Below are 21,560 nucleotides of genomic sequence, written 5' to 3' on the forward strand. Positions count from 1 at the left end.
TGTGGGAAATGCCCCGAGGCACACAGCACTCTTACAATGCATGTCAGCTTGGGTTTCCTGGTCCTGGAGCTGCAGCAGAGGCACTTTCTCTTTTATCAGCACTGATGCATTCATTTACTATTTCAAATATTTTAATTTGCTCTTTGATTTTTGGATTTCATAACAAGCAAAATAGTCCCTTACATGTAAAAACATGTCACAAGAAGAGAAAGGAATCGGCGAAGAAAACAAGCATATTCACGCCCACATTCTTAAGTCAAAAAGCTGTTATAACGACCACTTGAAAGGAAACACTTCATCGAGAGGAGCAGTCATAGGCTCATACACTGTCTCCTTCAATGAATGGCGTGTTTTCCTGTATCTCACTGTTCGCAATATTCGTTCCATAAAATGTTTACTCATCCTTTAATTCAGTGGTTCTTAACCTTTTTGAAAGAAACGCCCCCTTGAGCCATTGAGGAAGTTATCATCGCCCCCCTCCCCGCGGTGATGATATCTTATTTATTTATTTATTTATTTATTTATTTATTTATTTATTTATTTATTTATTTATTTATTTATTTATTTATTTATTTATTTATGACACTTAAATTCAATGACCCCTGAAAACAAAATTCAGTTCCAAGAAAATGAAATGCCCCCCAAAAAGTAACATTTAATGATTTAGTTGCAAGTGAATTTTAAGACGCAAAAAGAAATATAAAAAGAGCATAAAAACAAATGCAGGAACTAAAAATTTCAAGACATAAAGTCTGAAACGAAATTAAAATTGGAGGAAAATATATACATTCATGCACACTGTAAAAAGGCTGCAGCCATCTTCACAGGTTTGGCTTGCTCCAGCGCCCCCCTACCGCCCCCCTTCTGCTCCAGCGCCCCCACGCCGCCCCTTTTCATTCTACCGCCCCCCTGAAAAATGAAATCGCCCCCTGGGGGGCATTATCGCCCACGTTAAGAACCACTGCTTTAATTCTAGTTGAAATGTTTCCGTGTCCCATGTTTCACACTCTTCAAAATCAGAGATCATTTTTTTGCATAACAAAAAGCCCCTCATATATCTCATTTAAAAAAAAAATTATTGAATATCTCTTCTGGCATCATTTAAGGCAGAATTTAGGACTGTCATAGAAAATCATTAATGAGTTCAATAATTGCTAACAAGAAATTCTTATTAATTGCCACCCCAATGGCAATATTAAAACCATGAGATTGATCTATGTTACCTTGGCACATGTTAGGCCTTTACCCTTCAAACATTATGGCTTGTTATGTATCTACGTGATTTATATTGCAGAGTTCTGAATTTTGGCTAAAAACCTCTAGCTGCACAGCAGGAGTGCAGGGACATACAGAACAGAAATACCTTCAGGTCTCCTCAGAGTAGATCACCACTTATTGTCTCATCAACTGGTACTTATAGTCTCAATAACTCACTCTGAGATAGTGGTAAGAGAAATAATAAAAAAAAGTCCCATGTTCTTATAGTTCTGAACAGATCAAAAACAGCATACTGAACAAGCATTACTGCTTGCTTAGAGCAACAGGTTTCAAAAGACCCACAACCTACTTCCCGCAAACTCCTGAAGACTGCATTCTAACTACACTAACTGCATAACTGGCAGAAGACTAAAAAGAGAGGGGGAAAGTTACTTAAGCAGAGAAGTGTGGTTCTCTATAAAAGGAAGGGAAAGGAAAATTGGTTACTGCTGGTTTGATTGACAGTCACCCCGGTCCAGAAAGGTCCTTCCCAGGAAGACCTACTAAAGGCAGTACACAAGGCTAAAATAATTCCAAAATTTTAGACACTACTTTTCTCCCATTTTTAAATGAAGTAAAAGCAAAAACATTGGTCAACCAGTCAGGCTCGTGTGGAACAAAATAGTCTTTCAGACTTATATTTTTCTTTTTCATCATCATCATTCATCAATCATCGTCAACTTTACTGGGAATTTGGGGAGGGATTTTGGGTATCTTAGGCTACTTCTTCGGAAGGGCTTGATTTTATTTCAACATCAAATCAATCAAACTTTTTTTCTTCCTGGCGGCTTGGGGGGTGGGGTCCAGTGGTGGTGAGGAAACTGTCATTGTCTGACTGTGGAATCTCTTTTCCTTTATATTCATTTTTCAACAGTTCATTTTAGGGAGGCTTGTGTCTCTCAGGGAATTTTGTGGGTGGCTGGATCTATCATTCCTTTTCCTTCCAAAAGTATTTATTGGGGGGGGGTTCCTCTGAGACTTAGCTGGCAGGGCTTTACTTTTGGGATTTTTTTGGCTTCTCTGCCACAGTGGGTCGGGGGGAATTTTCCTAATTACATTATACTGGGGGGGGGGGCTTTGTTTAGGCAGGCAGGTCACATTTTAGTAAAAGAATTACACCATCATTCTAAAAATAAAATTTATGCACAATCTCTATTAGTTCCCTTCCTCAATCTCCATTGCTTTATTTGTTTAGTTGGTTTTGTTAGGCAGGCAGTAGAAAATGAAGGGATTTCTTCAGGGGCAATCCAAGGGGAAGAAGGCTGTGAAGCTACGCAGGCTAAGTTGCAGCACCATCATCACGACCACCATGTGCACAACCACGTCTATGATAGCCAGTGATGCCACCATCCCTCCTCCAGTGGCCTTGCAGGCAGGCAGGGAAGCAAAGCCTCCAGAGGTGCCAAAAGAACTGACGCTCCTCTTCCCAGAGGAATCTGAGGAGATACTGGTTCCCGAAGATCCCCAGTCTGATTTGGAACCAGTAACTGTAGGGCAGGCTTCACAGCCCACCCCCACCCATCCCCAGAGTCACCTGTTCCCTCCTCCCAGATGAGCAGCACCCCAGGGACACAGAGGTCTGCCCAGGCCAGCAGTCAGGGGCAGGCAGTGGGTCTTTGTTTGGGCAAACATGGCAGAGGGGCCATGTGGGATCATTTCATGGTGCTCAGCGATGACCCATGGCTGGCATGCTGCAATACCTGCCTTGAGGTAGTCCAGAGGGGGCCAGACCCCAGGCATCTGTCCTCCACCACCCTCTGCCAACATCTGGAGAGGCACCACCCAAGGCTACTGTCCAGGGAAGGCACTTCATCCGCACTGTCTGGGAGAGGGAAAAGAGCAGCTCCAGGGGAGGCAATTCCCTTCCATTACTAGGCAGGAGGAGGTGCCTCCTTTCAAAAGGGCAGCCACAGGTGTTTCTGGGTCTAGGAGCATGAGGCAGGCCACGTGCCACAAAGTGACACCCATTGGGTCCACCATTACCCTCAGCCAGTGGTTGAAGGGCAAGGCCCAGCAGGCGGCCACTTGTCGCCGAGATGATCGCCCTGCTCAGACTTCCACTGTCCGTCATGGAATCCCAAACCTTCCGCTGGTTGATGCATTTTTTGCCCCCTGATATGACCTCCCCTCATGGAGAACTCTCAGTTCTAGAGTGCTGTCCTTGTTCTATGACTTTGTGAGGGAGGTGGTCCGTGACTATTTTTCACGGCTACAGGGGCACAAGGTGCACTTCACAGCGGACCTGTGGAGCGGAGGTCAGCACGGCTCACAGCACACTGGTGGCAGCCGGAGGACTTAAGCAGTGGCAGGGCATCGGTGACAGGGCTGCAGGGGGAGGCCCTTGCCTTGCCCCCAGGCCACAGGTCTGTTCTGCTGCAGGCACAGCACCTGGAAGCTCAGGTGACAGGGAGGAACATCACCAATGATTTCCTGTCTGCAATGCAGGAGTGGGCACCGGAGGAGGAGGCGCAAAACATGGTGGCATTGAACGCAGCGGGCTTTGAGAGCATCGTACACATGGCACACAAATTACACCTTGTGGTGTGCGATGCCCTCATCAAGGCCGAGTGGGATGCAGGCACCCAGGAGACGCGAGCACTCCTGGAGCAATGCCGCCAACTGGTGGGCCACTTTTCCTGCAGCCTGAAAGCCACTCACCGGCTGCGTGAGAGGCAGGAGGAATTGGGTCAGGAGACCCGTGTTCTCCAGACAGACCTCCCGACCAGATGGAACTCCACCTAGACCATGGTGTCCCACCTGGTGGAGCAGAAGGCAGCTTAGGAGGACATCATGTCCTCCATGCCCACTCTGTCTGGGGGGAGAGAGGTGGGCATCAGTGCCACTGATTGGCTGGCCCTCTCCCAGATGGTGGAGGTGCTCAAGCCCTTCCTGGAAACAACAGAAATCTTGTGCGGTTATACGGCAACCCTGGGGCAGGTCATCCCCCTGATTCATGCCCTCGATCGGTCCCTGGAGACTGCTATGGCACCAGGATCCTCCCTCCTTCCACGGACCAGGGCTTTGGTGAAGAGGTTGCAGGCAGGCGTGCAGAAGCGACTCCATCCTGTCTACAGCGACAGAGCTTACCGCATGGCTTGCCTGCATGATCCTTGAATCAAGGGGAGCTTGGCAGCACGCACCTCAGACCTCGAGGAGTGGAGAATGGAGCTGTCTACTAAGGTCCACAGGGCATTGGGGGGACAACGCTTGTGTGGGGGTCTGGGAACTTCAGGCCACAAGGGGCAGGGTGGTTTGCCCGAACTACAGGGGAGGACTCCATTCACCAACATTACTGGAGCTCTGGCACCTTGGCACTTGCCTCAGAGGAAAGACAGCTGGCTGAGGAGGATTTGGCAGAGATTATGGTGCAGGAATATCTGGCTGAGTCCCCTCAACCCCACAAGTCAGATCCCCTCCATTACTGGGCTAGGAAACTAGTCATATGGCCAGAGTTGTCCAATGTGGCCATGGACCTCCTTTCCATCCCCCCCACCAGCGTCCAGACTGAGTGCATGTTTTCCAATGTCGGAGACATACCTGGACCAAGCCACTCACGTTTGGATCCCGTTACTGTGGAGAGACTGCCCCAAAGAGGTAGAGTTCCAATGACAGTCTCTCCCTTAACACACCGCCTGCCTGCCTGCACCTGCCTGCCTGTCCACCCTCCAGTCCTCCTGGAAAAAAAAAACTGCCTACTTGCCTGTCAGCCTGCAAATGTGCCCCTCAGTCAGAAGTCCAGCTGCCCATTCCAGTCACCTCCTTGGGCCAAGTTCCAACCAAGTTGTACCTGCCTGCCTGCCTGCTCAGTTACATATTTATTTATTTATTTATTTATTTATTTATTTATTTATTTATTTATTTATTTATTTATTTATTTATTTATTTATTTATTTATTTAATTTATACCCCGCCTATCTGCTCAGAATGAGCACTCTAGGTGGCTTCCGAGCATATAAAACACGATTAAAAATACATATAGCAAACCAATATATTATAAACCATTGCAATAAACGGCCAACAATAAACGCTAAACATATTTTTCAAGATGGCAATATTTTAAAAAAAATGTAAGGAAACGAAAGAAAAAAAGAAAAGAAAGAAAGAAAGAAAAAAGATTAAGTATTATCTGGAGGGAAAGCCTGTTTGTTCCACTTTCTGCCTCCCTGCCTGCCTGCTGGGTCACGTATTCCCACATCCAGCTCACCAAGGTTCATAGATCTTACATTCCAGGTTCCTATGCAGTATTTTTCTTTGCAGCATCGGACTTTCCTTTCACTTCCAGGCACGTCCACAGCTGAGCATCCTTTCGGCTTTCGCCCAACCACATCATTAGCTCTGGAGCTACTTGTACTTGTCCTCTGCTCTTCCTCAGTAGAACGTTGGACGCCTTCCGACCTGAGGGGCTCATCTTCCAGCGTCATATCTTTTAGCCTTTTGTTTCTGTCCATGGAGTTTTCTTGGCAAAGATACTGGAGTGGCTTGCCAGTTCCTGCTCCAGGTGGATCGCGTTTAGTCGGAACTCTCCACTATGACTAGCTCATAGCTTCTCTGAATTACTCAAACCCCTTCACCACAAGAAGGCAGTGATCCATGAAGGAGAGGGGCAGCTTACATTTATTCTATTTAGCTAATATGCATTTTTCTCTGCTTTTTGCTGTGTATGATTATTTGATCCAAATGCAAAGGGGCACACATGCAGGGTTTTTTTAGTTCCTTTCAACCAAGTGCCCCTTGTCTCCAAACAATGTGTTTTTTAAGAAAAGCTTTCAAGTTAGCACTGGAACAGAGTATTGCCAAGGCGCTTAGGACGACTACATTATTTTAAAAGAGGTAGGTATTGCCAATTAGCACCTTGTTAACATCTTGTGTAATACAGTTTTTGAAGCTTTCTGCTGCTGATGCGTCCTGTTCTCATCTGGATGGCTACAGCCATTTCACCCACAGAAATATAATTTGAAAAACTTTTAATTACAGTGAATCAAACAATATTTTCCCTGTTGTGTAGGGTGAACTTTCATGGCTTCAAGTCCACTTCCTCAGACACAGATACACACAAGGACTCCTACAGCATGTTGAAAGAGAAATACATTGTCAATTCAGTTTTTTTCTGTAAAAAGTGCTTGTCTAGTAAAGTCTAAGTGGGAATGTATAACAAGGATATAATGTACACATTCACATTTTGATAGAGAGAAAAAAACAGTTTCCAAGAATCACCAGCTTCCTGAAATATAATACAAGGGAAGAGAAAGCATGTTTGTATTGCAACAGTAAGAAATAAATGTACTCATTTTATTCTGGGACACACGTTCTGCCCTCAGAATTCCTTTGTTTAATCTCTCCAAAAGAACTCTCTCCAAGCTTTGTGTATCTGAATCTTTAACATACGAAACTGAAAATTTAAAGAAGTGTAAACCTGACCAGAACTGGAATATTGGTCAGCTGACATCCCTTCGATAGAACCTCCAATGCCACCAGCAGCAACAGTTGAGGCCACTCTGTAAACCAGGCCCATACATCAGATCTGACAATATTTCTGTGCTGCCTCATTTTCACCAAGGCTGTCTCTCCCTGATGCTCTTAGCTTGCTTCATTTGCAAGGCTCCTCTCTTCTGAGTCTTCTGGCTTCCCTCCACCTCCCCCTGTTGACATAAAAAGGCTTCCCTTCTCTTGCACTGCACTCTCTGTCTCTTACATATGTGCACATGGACAAAGATGTTTATATCATCACAACGGGCTTGCCTTGCCCTTGATGTCTTCCAGGCTCCTAGAACCTGTCTCTATACATAGAAACCAGCCAAAGCATAATCATATCTCATAGAGCCAACGGCTGAGCAATGTGATTTTATCTACCATTTAGTGCAGTGGTTCCCAATCTCTGTGCTACAGTGCCATGGGGTGCTGATAAACTTAGCCAAGGGTGTTACAGAATCCTCTCATTTTCCCCCTCTTGTCCCCTGCCCCAAAGTACCACACAACAGGATGAAACACTTGCTTCCAGTTTCTCTAATGTCCAAGCATGGTGGAGAGAGGGAACCCTGGTTCAATCTTGCCAAACGACTGGGTTTCCTGCCCTCTTGTTTGCCAAGAAGCCTTCCCCCTGCCCCCTCACCCCATGTGGCTTCTCCACTTCATTGAAAGCCGCTTCCCTCAGAGACATCAGGCCACAAGTGTGTTTCCATTGAGGCACCTGAATATACTTGGTCTCTGGTTCCATGGAGTGGACAGTCCTGGTAATGCACCTTTCTGGGATTTATTTATTCATTTATTTATCAGGCAGCGGATAAGTGAAACCACTGGTACTGAATCCGTGGATATGACAGTCCTACTGTATTGGGGAGCTGCAGCTAGTAGCCAGTAAGTCAAGGGAGCCGCAAGTCAAAAATGTTTGGGAACCACTGCCTTAGCATATGAGGCACAAGGCTACTAGCTAGTATTAGTTGCATTTGCATTTCATTTTAGCTATATACATCAGTGAAAATAGTGACAAATTAGCATGATGAATTAAAATCTAGGGTTTTTGTTTTAATTTCCAAGCTCTTCTTTATGTAAGTCTCAGGAAGTCCTGAGAGTGAAAAAATACAGAATTAATTCATTGTAAGTCATGAGGCAGTGTTCCAGCTGGAGAAACAATCTTAAGGTCTAGAAAAAACAAAGGTTCTGTGTACTCCTGGAGGGAAACTGCAGAGGTGGCTGAAAGTTTTAACAATGTTTCTTCTGCAGCCTTCCACTCTGCTGAAAAGTTGGTTTTGCACAAAAGCAACACTGTGCTTGGTTCAGCAGTGTATGTGGCTGTTGCAGAAACTTTAGACACAAGCTGTGTGCATGATAGTGCCAGATACTCACAGATTTCTGCCTCCATAAAACATTCTCTATCAGTATACTTTCCACACATAAATTATGCTTTAATTTTTCCAGCGTAAATGGCTTCATATTTTTTATTGTTTTGTGCATTACGTTAGACCCAGAAATGCTTCGTTAACAGCCCGGCTTGGATATTTAACGTTTTATCCAAAATATTCCTCTTTTTTTAAACTTAAATTTATGCTTTGAGGAATTAAAATGACAGTTACCTCATACATATTATGGGAAACATAGATTTATTCAGCATGAAATACTGTGCTGTGTACCTAAGTGTCTGTATCCTAGCAGGGCCAAAGAAGCCAAGTTCAAGAGAAGCAGCCTTGAACCAACTAAGCAGCAAAGAAGAGGGTTCAGACAACCAAGAACAGGGAGCAGATTTATTAGGGCAAGAAGCAGGTCTCAAGGCTGCACTCAGATCTCACAAGCCCTCAGAGATCTGGATGGAAAGCGGAGTAAAATGTCTGAAGCAAGTGCCCTCCAGTATTGTCAAACAGTCCTGACGGCTGTCAGAACCAGCTCTTGGAAAAGAACATGTTGATATGAGCATATTTCTGTTAGACTTATTGCTTTCACCATCAAATGGGAGGAAAAGACCATGTTATCTAATGATATTAAAACAAACATTTGGACATTCTCTGTGTAGTGAGATATTTGCTTATGCTATGTCTATGTGTCCACATTCCTCTCTCCAGAAAGAAGGCATCCCTACACCTCTCCAGAAGAGCCAGCTGTGTATGAAGGATTCTTAATCTTGGCCCTTTGGATGTTTTCAGACTAAACTCCCAGAAAGCCAAGTCAGCGCCGCCAAAGAATGAGGTCTCTGGAAACTATCACACGACATCATCAGGGGTTCCAGAGCTGGGAATCCGTTAAATGGCTCTTTGACCAATTTCAAATGCAATTCTTTACCCAACAGGGTAGAAGCTTTGCCTGAAAGAATCGTCTCAACAAAGGGCCACTCAGTGTCTACCTGCCTTGTTCCCAGCTAGGCCATAGCAACTAGTTCTTATGATACCCACCTTCTGTTGGAACAACCATGTTTTCCTGGGTCCTGTGGATAATTTACATTTGGAACAACACTGGGCTGGGGTAACTGTCAGTCTATCCAGCACTATCCAATCATTCCTTCCCTGCCTATGAATTCAAATACAGTAGAGCCATGGCTGCCTGTTAAAAACATTTTCCCCTCTCCTTTGTCTGTTGGAGTCAGTCAGTGTGTTGGAAGCACTGTTCATCTACTGAGGCTTGTGGCTGAAAGTCAGTCAGCTATGTCTGTCACTTTGCTGTTTGATCTGTTGCACTGTAAGTAATTGAACTTTTTATTTTTTTCTACTATGGTTGTATCAGAGTGAGTTACTGAAACTGTAAGCTGATGAGAAAAAGAGGTGGACTAATCTGGGGAAAGTGAAGCTATGTTTTTGTTGAAGAAATTCAAAACTCAGCAACAAAAGAAAACACAAGAGAACTTTTGCCTCAGCTTTACAATGCTGACCTTGAAGTAAACATTTAATACTGTGCAAATTACTTCTTAAAAACAAACATATCAAATTGTTAAAGTGCCAGACAAAAATGTTATTTTTCGCCATGGCATGCTATGTTTTATATTAGATTTACGCCATACAAATGGTATCAGATGCTACACCAGAGGGCGCCACACTACCTAAAAATCCAGACTATAAAAATGGGTTCCGTTTTTTAAACCGGTGAGTTCAGTCTATTTCTGATCTTCTGAATGAATGGAGAACACATTTAACAGTTTGAAACACTCAGAATAATGATAAGCCGAAGTTATAAACAGACTCAGTAATACTGTACTCAGATTTCAACAGATCTGTTGTAAAGGGGATTGTGAGGCTAAATCTAACCCAGTGTTCCAGAGTTGGGAATTCCTGCAAGCAAGCTATCCATTCTTGACATAGAAGGAGGAAAGGATGGGAATTTAGGTTGCTTGAATGAGAGGATGGCACAGTACATTTTTAAAGGATAAGTTTCACTGGAGACGGGAAGGATGGCATCAAAAGTGCCTTTTATGCCATTCAAAGAGGCACTTTAACATAATTAATAAAGGATCATTTTATGCTAAATAAGGAAATATTGTTCACGTATTTTATTTTGAATGATAACTCAGCCAGTATCATGTACAGAACTCCAGTTACAGTGATTTGATGAGGTGCCGATCTTCTGCCTGGTTGCATGTAACCACTGCCTCACCTGATCAGCTTCTGCAGTTGAAGCTAAGCACAAATCCAAACCATTGCACCTTGTTTAGCAATACTCAAAAAATATTCAAAATCCTGAAACAATTTTGATCACAAAATCCCAGCACAAGCTCAGATGAGTATATAAAGTTATAAATTAAAAATCTTAACTCTGCACATGCTTTTTGGGGGTCTGCCAGTTTGGAAGCAGAAATGGCTCCCTCTGAGTCTCACGGGCATTTATTTGTCTGCATATCCTTGCGCCTCCCCTCTCCTGCAATCAATCAGCTGACTTGAAAATGTCTGAATTGAAGAACTCAGAAACTTGTTTAATTCAAAACATGAAAGATCCATGGCTCAAATTTGTCTAGAATTCGCTTAAGGGGGAGTGAGAATTTGGCTTCAGTTTGATTTTGACAGAATTTGCAGCGTTCACAAATGCGTCCATGTTCATGATAGAAAGATTTGAGATATTTTAAAAAGTGAGTATAAGAGGGATTGCAACTAAAACGTTTCTCCTTCTGTGCCTAGCTTTTAGAGTGCTTAACTGCAGATGTTGTAAATAACACATATGAACTAACATGTTAATGCTAAGCTCATTATGTTTTGGACTAATGCCAGAAAATGAGTCTTAAAATTTAATGTTGTAAAAATAATATCTGAAAGGCTATGCTAACAATGGTTCTATTTGTTAAGAATGTTAGTTTTGGCATTCTTTCACCAGAGGCCACATGCCACAATAGAACGTATAAGTAGATATCCCAACGTTGGCCCCTATAAATGCATTTGGACTCTCATACTTAGAAGCCTTATCTACTTGTCTGGGCTTGTAGGAAATGTACACCAGGATTCTATAGGTGCTCACAAAAGGTTTGTGTAACTGGCTGCAGCTAACTGCAGTTGATTGACAAGGTCCTAGGACACATCTTGGTCACTGGCCAGGCTGCACATCTGATTGCTTAGTTAAAATGTCCCTCAGCACTTCATTAGTTAACTGCAATTAGCCTCAAGAAGCTACACAAACCTTCTGTGAACACCAGTGGGACTCCAGCCATAATCTCCTAAACCGTAAGGAGCCTTAAGACTGAAAGCCATTGCTCTGTAAAGAATTGGCTACTACCAGTTCTACCTCTCTAATATATCACTATAAGAAGTTTTGACTGGAAGAATATGCCTAAGGAAATGGAGCCTCAGGAATCTTGCTACCCTGTTCCAATTCCCACTCCATTAAAATAACACAGAAACTAGAGATTGTCCACAACTAGAGATGTAAAATTTCAAATAATTTCCATTTTTCCCAGGGGGAAAAAAAGGAAAAGAGCTTTTGTTAAAATGGAAAAATGGAAATTTTACATGTCTATCCATAATTTGAAAAGTAATGATTTCAACTGGAGTTTTCACAACCTTGCATGTTGCCTGTGGTTTGAGTGACTGGGAAAGACCCTTGTGGCTAGGGTGGCTGTCAATCTACCCAGCACCAGCCAATTGTTCTCTCCAAAGAGAACCCCGGCTCTCTTCTGAGTGTTCCTTTCCCTCTCCTTAATCTGCTGAAGTCAGTCATTTGTTTTGTTTGCTATTGATTTGTTCACAACAGTAAGCAATGAAGCATTTTTTTATTCTTTCTCTTACAAATGTCTCAGAGTGAGTTATTGAGATCTTAAGTGGCAGTTCCTGAGAAAGAGGTGGACTATCTGGGAAACTTGTAACTATTGTCCTCTATGAGTATCTGCACTTCTACTGAGAAACCAAAAAAAAAGAAAAGAAAAGAAAAGAAAAGAAAAAAGAAAGAAAAGAAAAGAAAAGAATTTTACCAGAAATTCAAAACTCTGCAACAAAATATCCCATGGATAAGCTTGAAAACTAATGTTATTTAGAGGAAAGACACAACCCACAAACCTCTGTACAAGATGAAGCTGTGATGATTTATGTGACCCTCTCTTACAGCCCTTTATAGAAGGGAGAAGACACCCCAAAAGAGCTGGTCATGATATGGGTGACACCCAATTGGCTATCTGAATAGAACAGACACAAAATGAAATGAGGAATGAACATGGAAAAAGACAAAGGAACAAAACATTTTCTTCTTGCAAAAGCCATGCAGACCTACTGTTCTCCATTTCCAATCCAGTTCTTTCTAGCTAGATCAACAGTACTGCATCTGTGATAAGAAAAAGAGTCCTGGTTGCTCCAGTTGGAGGTTAGATTTATTTTCTTTCGAAGCCATGACCGTTAAAGTGGTATCAAACTACTATAAGTATGTAGTGTACATACTGTATTTATGTTATATTACTGTATGTGCTATCAGCTCAGAACCGACTTATAATGATCCTAACAAGCTATTTCAGGCTCTTTCATTTCAGGTTTCCCTTTCATGTTTCCTGGCACTACAAAGCCCTGAAGAATGTTAAAAACCCTTAAAAATTACTGCAAAGGGGAAAAAAAGAAAAAAGCAGAGGCAGCAGAAGACCAATGTACTTCAAAAGCAGACAATAATACATGGGAAAGAAAAATCATGGGGAAAACCTACTAAAATACACATCTTAAACAGAATAAATGCACAGTAAATTAACCAAATAACAATTTTAAAAATTCAGTCAAACAGAGAAAGCACCCATCCAAGGCAACGTAGTCATTAATTAAACTGGTACAGACAAGCTGTACAGCAAAAGTAATGAAAATAAATCACGAGATGAATCTCCCCCCCAAAAATTAACAGAAAGGCAAAGAAGAGAAGAATCTAGGATAGTTTAATGTGCTGAAAATGCTTTAAGCAAGAGATCATGTCTTAGAGATATGACTTCTGCTTACTGAAGAACAGCCTATAACCCTTTGACTCTTTTGCCTGCCTAGATTAAACTCTGGAGGGATATTTTGTATACCTTGGATCCTGGAATATCCTTGCTAAAGTGTCAGTGAACTGTTTCCTTCTCCCATCTTTGTTGTCCTCTTTCCCCTATCCCCCATTATATTACATAACTCTAATATGTGTAATTGCTACTTTTAACCTATTTTGTCTTTTTGCTTTCGTGTTTAAATAACGATGATGACGATATCGACAACAAGCCTGTGAGGGATGTCAGGCTGAAAAAGAGCGACTTGCCCAAGGTCAGTTATTGAATTTCAAGGCAAAGTAGGGATTTGTATACATTTGTTTTAGCTTCATGGTATAGGTTGCCTTGCGGGCAAAAAGGAGAGGGTCAAGCAAGCGAGCAAACAAGGAAACAGTGATCAGTGATTTAAGTATTTGGCTGCAGAGCCAGAGATGGGGAGGTATTCCCACGTGTTAAGGAAACGTTGCTTGAATATTAAAGTGAAAGTGAAATTGTATAAATCTTATTGAGAACAGCCCCTCATCTAATCGTTCACTCATTTATACTGAAGCATGAGTTGCTTGAACATGTTGCAAAAGTTGCATTGCTAAATCCAGGGAGATACGGGAATGCTTGTTGACTTGTATGTTCCTGCAAAAACACACATGCACACATCCTGTTGAATACACATTAACTCAGTTGGAAAGGAAGGGGTCAAGACCAGCACATAGCAATGGGCTGTTGTTAAACTGATTAAACTCACATTGGCAAAACACACAGTGAAACATGGAAAGAAATACCATTCAAAAAGGCATTTCAAGAAGCAGGGCTGGTGGCTTAAAGGTGCCTCCAGATTTGTGACACCACCACAATATTTGAAGGGTCCTTAGCTGAGGGTGGGTAGTATCTTGATTTCTCAGAGGGTGGGCCAAAGGCTGTGTCTTTCCACTGAGAATTATAAATAAAAATGACACAACATTTAGCCACTATCTTCCTATGCATATTGGAAAGAGATCCTCAGGAACAGCTGCCTGTTATATGTGCCTTTGGATGGTAACACCTAGAAGCCTGGGAATGGGAAGGAAAGGAAATGAATGCATAATAATGCAGTATATTAACTGAAGACAACAACTGAGATGACAAATCTCAAGAACTCTCTTGTTCTTTTAAAAAATGGAATACTTCAGCTCTCGACAAGAGCAAAGGGCATCTAGAGTGGCTACCCAGCTGTGTCTTAATGCCCCAGCGGACCAAAGGATCCAGAGTTTCTTCTTCTTGTAATGCACGAAACTATCACGTAAAGGCTATTTGTTGCACAAATCTGGAGCGTAACATAGTCATGTATTAAGAGCAAACAAGCACATCACTGCTTGTTCAATGGATGAACCATTGTGTGGAGTTATCTTTTTGAAGACCAGTTGGGTTTTCTTATGATTCGCTTGCCTGCTTTTCCTCACTGTGTTCCACGAATGCTATATAAGGTGTATGAGCCAGTCATAGGACATGGGAAGTCTGCAGCAGACATGTGTTTAGTCTGACAGATACGGTAGTCAAACTAACACTTGGCAGGAAGTGCTCTGTAGCATAAATGTAACTGAACAGCCAAATCTCTGTTCTGGTCCTCCCTTTCTGCTGGAAGCTGCGCCTATATAACTAACAAAGAACCACAAATACACACATCTGTGCACTGCCATGGAGTTCAGGAGGATGTACTCCTTGATAGGTGTGTTTAGAATTTTAGTTATGTACCAATTAGTGTACCTGTTTTTGCCTCTGTTTCTCCTTCTTTCCCCCACCATTATATTTTAATTTGCCTCTAATCTAAAGAAATACGAATACAAGGTTTTTATATATTCCTCCACACAATGTAATTAACCTTTAGTTTGAAAAACAGTATGAAATATACATGATGCACGTGTATAAAATTGAAATAAAGCAGAAAAGACCACAGTCAATATATATATATTTTTATTTTGGATACCTATGAGAATACAGTACATACCATATTAAGTATATTTTACAAAATGCTCTTCTGTTTTTCCCTTTAGCAACATAATTATGTACAGTTTTGTCATATGAGAGCTTCATTGCAATATTATTTTCTAGAGACAACATGCATAAAGAATTTAAGTACTTTTTGGTCATGGTAGACTTAAATTTGTTCTTTATAAAGGGTAGCTCTGAAAAATTCCTTTCTGCTTCACACCTAGAGATAGGCATTGTCAAGTATGACTTAAGCGTGATAGTAATATCGGGGAACACTTTGACTGGATGTTGCTCAGAGATAAGCTGAAGAACTGCGCACAGCATTTTAGATGGCGTGCTTTCTTCTGGGATTCCCTGAGGTGCAAATATTCTTTGAACTGATAAAAGATGTGGTTGCCAGTGTGGAGGCCAACCCTCCCCCCTCCGAGTTTGGAGGCTGCATAATGGTGGCAGCCGCATGGTTGGGGCCAGGAGGAAGACGTCCGGCTCTCGCATCCTTCCCAACAGGAAGGGTAGCAGGGAGGGCTGGGACTGGCTGGCAGACCCAAAGAGGCACGGCCTCTGCATCTGTCTGCCGGCACCTGTAAAGGTTTAGACCTCACCCTGTCCATGCGAGCAGCCCTCTAACTGCTACTGTTACTGACTGTTACCTTGACATCTATATTATGTGGTCTGAGAGACGGACATGGAAAAGTGCTAGACATCCCAGGAGGGTGGACATTGCCTGGCAGAAAATGACCAGAGGGGTGGGTCATTGTGTGTTTGCTCAGGGAGGAAGCTGGACCAAGCACATGGGCATCTCACATAAGTTGGGCACTTTTATTCCATCCAGATGGGGTGTACTTACCAAATCAGGGTCAGAAAGTGTGGCTGCACGATGTCTCAATGGCCTTAGGGAATTAATTGCAGCAGCATTTGTCTGGTTGTTGCTGAGCTTGGCTCAGCTCTGGCAGCAGTTTCAGGCATTGGAATGGATCACAGTGGTCAAAGGACAGCAGGCAGGGGCCTGCAGGTCACAGATGGTATGGAATCCCTAAACAAGAACTGGGGTGGCTTTACTGTCCCAGCTCGGGTGGGACAGTTGCCTCTGCCCTTGGTTGGTGAGGAGCCACAGAATGGCAGACGTCCATGTGGCTCCACAAAATCCGCCATTCTAAGTGTTCTCACAGAAATGGTCCTGTAGAGACAGTGGATAACATCAGGTGGCATTTGAGGGGTCCCATTGAGTAGGATCTAATCCAATGCTTGCCAGGTTAACTGCTGCGGTAATTAATAAAGTTATGGCTATTTTTTACTCCAGTTGTGGTGTGTGTATTTGTGTGTGTGTGTTTTTTTTTTGGGGGGGGAGGTAGAGCTTCCTTAGCAGCAGGCCAACAACACTTGTTTGCTCATTTGTGATCAATGTCATCTTTGTAACATGATATTATAAGCTTAATACTGTCCCCATCAATTTCAGAATTGTTCACCAATTCTGAGAGGAACTTGAACCTTTTTGCAGTCTGCTCATATGGGTCAATACTCTTGCGTAACTGGATTATCAAGCAGTGATAGAGTTGGTATAGAACTTCTATCCTAAATTTGTCAACTCCACTCAAAGAAGCAACGTCACTTGTTCTGTCAGAAAATGCCCTTGTAACACTGCATTGTGAAGCATCAGAATAACTTGAGGTAATATGTTTACACAAACATTCTGCTTCTGATACATAGTGTGCAGTCCTATTAGCTGAATTTTCTCTGAGTTGTTTAAAAAACAAAAGTAAAGCTGATAGCAGAAGATAACCTTCAAATACATCAAAACCAGGAGTTTGGAGTTTCCTGCTTGTTTTGTTGAAATGCTACAGTACTCCTTCCCAAACAACTGTTAAAATAGCACATTTCAGCTTTACCAACTTGTGGTATAAATGCTTTGCATCTCATTTACATTCAGGCTTCTCTTCTGAGTCTTTAAAATATGTTTGAGAGTTTTAAAAATACCCCTAAATACATTTTTAATTCCCAAGACTGCTTAATAGTGTACAAACCATCTAGCTACACTCGAACTATTTAGATTGCCCAGGGCATTTGAGATCCTCCATCTTTGTGGAGATCCAGAAAAGGAAACATAGAGCTCCTGTAAACGGCCAAAATGAGAAAATAGCCAACAATTTCAGATGCGGTAGACACTGCCTTTTCTCCAACAAGGTTAAAGGGATGGGCTGCACATGGTATATAGTCTGTGTTCCTCTTAATGTTTTAAAAGAGTGCTTTCAGCCCTTTCTCCAAGCCCATGTCATCGCAGGACTGATCAGAGATATTTTCAAGTGAACATTTATGTTCACCCAGGCCTTATTGTATTTTGTCGAACAAGGTTCTTGATTAATGGTTTTCTATTGCTAAAAGTAAAAAATCTCTCACAGGGTTTCTATTATAGCAGCATCAAACCAAAATCTGGTCAACATATGTGAGCAGGTCAGGTGTAGAATCAACAATAATAGAGTAGTATTTGTTGTCTAGTTTGCTGATTTGATTCACAATTTCATCTTCCATGTTTTCCCATGATTTCTATCAACTCTTAATACAGCTGTATGGATAGGTAAGTAGCATTTACTTTTTCATTTTTTACATTTCTCGAGATGTTCGTATAAAAATGGGTTGAACTATGCAACAAGTTCAATGGCCCCCATGACGTTTTCATTATTTGGTGAGCCTCATTTCTCCTCATGACCTCAACATAAACCATTTTCACTTACAAAATTTATAATGGCTACAACACTTTCCAATACCTCAAAATAGTACTGTATGGTTTTTCTCACATGTTTTGCAAGTTGTGGATCCACAGTATTTTTATTTGACTTTCTTGTTATTCAATACAACATCGCCCTCCTAAGTTCCATGCTGTCTTCATGATTCTCCAGAGTCCTGAGTACAATCATCCAGCCAGAAACCCACCTCTTGTAAGTGATGCTTGGCATATAGAAAAGTGTTTGCAAATAAAACTGTGTATACAGCCTTTGCTTTTTAAGTAAACTAACCAGGATCTCATCACAGTCTGGACATTTTTCAATACTTTTTCAAAATATTTGTTTGAGAAATTTCTGTTTTGCTCATGGCAAATCCTGCCTGATTCTGTAAATACATGATCTGTTTGGTTTTTTATTTTATTTTATTTTATTTTGAAAGAAACCCTGAGTCTAGCATTGAACAATTCTATATGAAATCACCAACTGTTCTGAGGACACTGTGTTCCTTGAATTCACTGAATTTGCTTCCTGTTTCTTGTTTCTGCCCAGTCCCTGCTTGTTCTGTGTTACTTTCATGTTGACCACTGTGATTGTCATCTGTATCAAAAGTGTCAGTAGTGGGTTGAATATCGCTAGAAAGAACTCTCACAGTTTGTGCACAGTTTGTCACTGGCTTCAATGCTATTTGCTTGGCTTGTTTCAACTGTAGGTGCTGACAAACTTGACACTGCAAAATAGTATGTCAATTTGTGACATTTAGAAATTTCATCAGATTGCTTTTCCATGAGTTTGCATTCTTGGTATCCATGTAAGTACTTCTCTGAATTCATTAATGATCTTGACTTCTGTTAAAAAGAGGGAGATTACATTAGCCACAGCAGAACAGCCGACTTACTGCATACTCCACCTTTACAACATCTGTGCGATTGGCTCTCAAACCTTGGGATTATTGAAATATATAAAGGAAAAAAATAATGAACTTGAATCATGTGACTATAGTCACTTGCTTTAAAAGGAAAAATGGGTCTACTTTATGAGAAGGTTTTTAAAAAAACCTTGGAAAGTAAAGCACAGATTTAAGATTTATAGTAAATAACCTAGCCGAGACTAAACTAGAATACGTTCAATATAACTAGGCCACCAAAACTCATAGGCTAAGGGTGTGATCACATGATGGAATTCTTCCCTTCTTATGCCAAAGTCAGATTGTAGAATAAATGTCCCAAGAACTTAATAAGACAATCATGAGATTTGTATGGTAAGGTAAAAAACCAAGAATTAAAATTAAAGCAATGCAAGATGCCAAACAGAGGGCTGGCTTTGGTCTTCCAGACTGGGTTCTGTATTATAGATCTTGTATTTTAGATTGGATAAAAGAGTGGATAACTTTAGAAAATGATAGATTACTCAACTTGGAAGGACATGATTTACAGCTAGGCTGGCACGCTTATCTATGGTATAAAAAGGAAAAAGAGCAAAAGCATTTTAATTTACATATGATAAGAAGAGCTTTATTGGGAACGTGGAGAAAGATTATACAACAAATTTATCAAAAAACACCTGTATGGGTATCACCTATAGAGACCTTTACACAACCTAATCTCATGACAAAAGCAAAACTTTTAAGATATCAAGATTTATTTAAAAAGGATGGTGAATTAAGGTCCAAAGAAGAGCTAGAGACACAGAATATTATATAGACTGGTGGTCCAGAGCACAGCTGGAATCTAGATATATAAAAGACAAAATAGAAGGTTTCTACTCAGAACAAACAATGTTTGATAAGCTTTTATTAGGTTCAAAAGATAAAATAGTTAAGAAAATGTATAACTATCTGTTAGAAATTAAAATGCAAGACGAAATGGTTAAAGAATGTATGATTAAGTGGGCACAAATCATAGGGCATAATATTGATATTGACCAATGGTTGAAAATATGGCAAAATAATATAAAACAATCTGAGGCAAATCAAAGAATAGTCCTGCCTGCTAATCCCCCTTTTAGGCATCAATATACCTCATCTTTCTCTGCCCACTTTCATAGCCAAACCTGATTTCCCTCTTAAATTGTCTCAGCATTCTAATCCTTCCTCTCTTACCTGATTGGATGCTGCTTTTCGATGATGTGATTGGCTGGAGATGCCTTAAAGACATATTCAGTTTACCTGTCTGTCAGAAAGGGGATTGCACCATATGTCTCTACATGCTGATTTAAGGGATTTTTTTGTGTAGACAAAATTGTATGACAATTGTAGCAGACTAAGAATATTAACTTTTAGAGTAATAAATCCAGGGAGGTAATGTCTATATTCATATTGTGCAAAGATATCTATGCTTATATCAAAGTGTTATATTCATAACACACTACACAGACCACAGCAGCCTTTTAAAAAAGTATGTACCATGTAACATTTTCTTATTTAAGAAAGAACAGCTGCACAAGACCCTCATCTTTCATCCTAGTGTAGAGGGAGCAGAAGCTAGTCCCCTTCTTTTCTATGCTAATTTCCCTCCCCCCCCCCCCATATTTATTGCAATCTGCACGTTCAAGGGAAACAGGGCCTTCGGACAAGGTATTTTTGATGAAAAATGTCATGAGAACTAAAACCTTCCTTTTTCATGCGCCATAGTCCTGCTCCAAGATAGGGCCCCTCACCACAGCTGTTTCTTGAAAATGGAAATGGCCTGCATTAAGTGTCCTTTTAAAGAAGCATGCTTAACATAATGTGTAGGTTGGCCCTCACGGAGGCAGAAATCATCTACACATGCTGAAAGGTATATTTTTCTTGGCACATGGAATCACTGAGGACGGCCTGTGGGTTCACAGTGTACATCTAGCAATGGCTCTGACATTCATAATTACTGGCTTAGTATAAAACATGTTCAGCTTGAATACAGCTGCAGTTATCAGGTGTATTACAGATTGCCATCCTCCATGAAGTTTTTCTCTACCTTGCAATGTGAAATGCATTCGAACTCCACACATTCTGAGTCAGCTTTTAACAAGCCAGCTGGTTTCTTCATGTTCACAGAGCCATTAATAATGTTAGCCTCTTCTTGTCATTGCAATAGTCACTAACTGTGGCATACTTTTTCAGTGGGCACATATAATTCACTGCTATTAAAATAAAAAACAAAAAACTGTGCAAACAAGTAAGTTGCTCCAATGTCTGAGCCGTGAAGCCAACATATTTGCATCTGCCTCAGTTTCAGCTTCACTTGTAGAACACAACGATGTGTCTTTTAGAAGCATTAAAAGGTGAGAACGAACTCTTGGAAATGAAGCTTTCTCCCAGCTGCTCCCTGAAATATTGCTGAGGCAATTCTGAATTGAGGCAAGAGATGCTCCCCCACCACTATGAGCAGAATATATTTGGGAACAGAATCCTTGCAAAACATTAAACATCTTCTAAAGGTCCTCTGAGTTTAAAAAAAAGAACAGGATTGCACCAGGGGGAGGGGATTTTTGTTGATATGTGAACCCTAACCACCATGGGGATGTCAATATGGGGGAAGGCAGTTGGGGGGCAATCATAGCTCTATGGTACACTCTTTATACTCAGTCTAGGCCAAGTTAGTCATGGTTAAGTGCCACTGCAACCCATGGGATTTCAGTGAGTCAAGTCTGAGACATAGTGTACAATCAGATGGGCATTTAACCTGCAATTTGATCCATTGTGGGGATAGTCTGGTTCAATCCTTTTTACAACAATCACATGAGAAAATCAC

General features: G+C 41.4%; 1 long non-coding RNA gene across 1 annotated transcript; it reads left to right on the forward strand.

Moving 5' to 3' along the window:
• Positions 1–4,329: 4,329 nt before the first annotated feature.
• On the forward strand, positions 4,330–15,384 carry LOC144588233 (uncharacterized). Its single transcript, XR_013543680.1, has 2 exons — positions 4,330–9,420; positions 11,957–15,384. It is a non-coding gene; the product is annotated as an uncharacterized LOC144588233 (long non-coding RNA).
• The last annotated feature ends 6,176 nt before the right edge of the window (positions 15,385–21,560 follow it).

Source organism: Pogona vitticeps, chromosome 3, assembly GCF_051106095.1.
Source record: "Pogona vitticeps strain Pit_001003342236 chromosome 3, PviZW2.1, whole genome shotgun sequence".
In the NCBI taxonomy this organism is placed as follows: domain Eukaryota; kingdom Metazoa; phylum Chordata; class Lepidosauria; order Squamata; family Agamidae; genus Pogona; species Pogona vitticeps.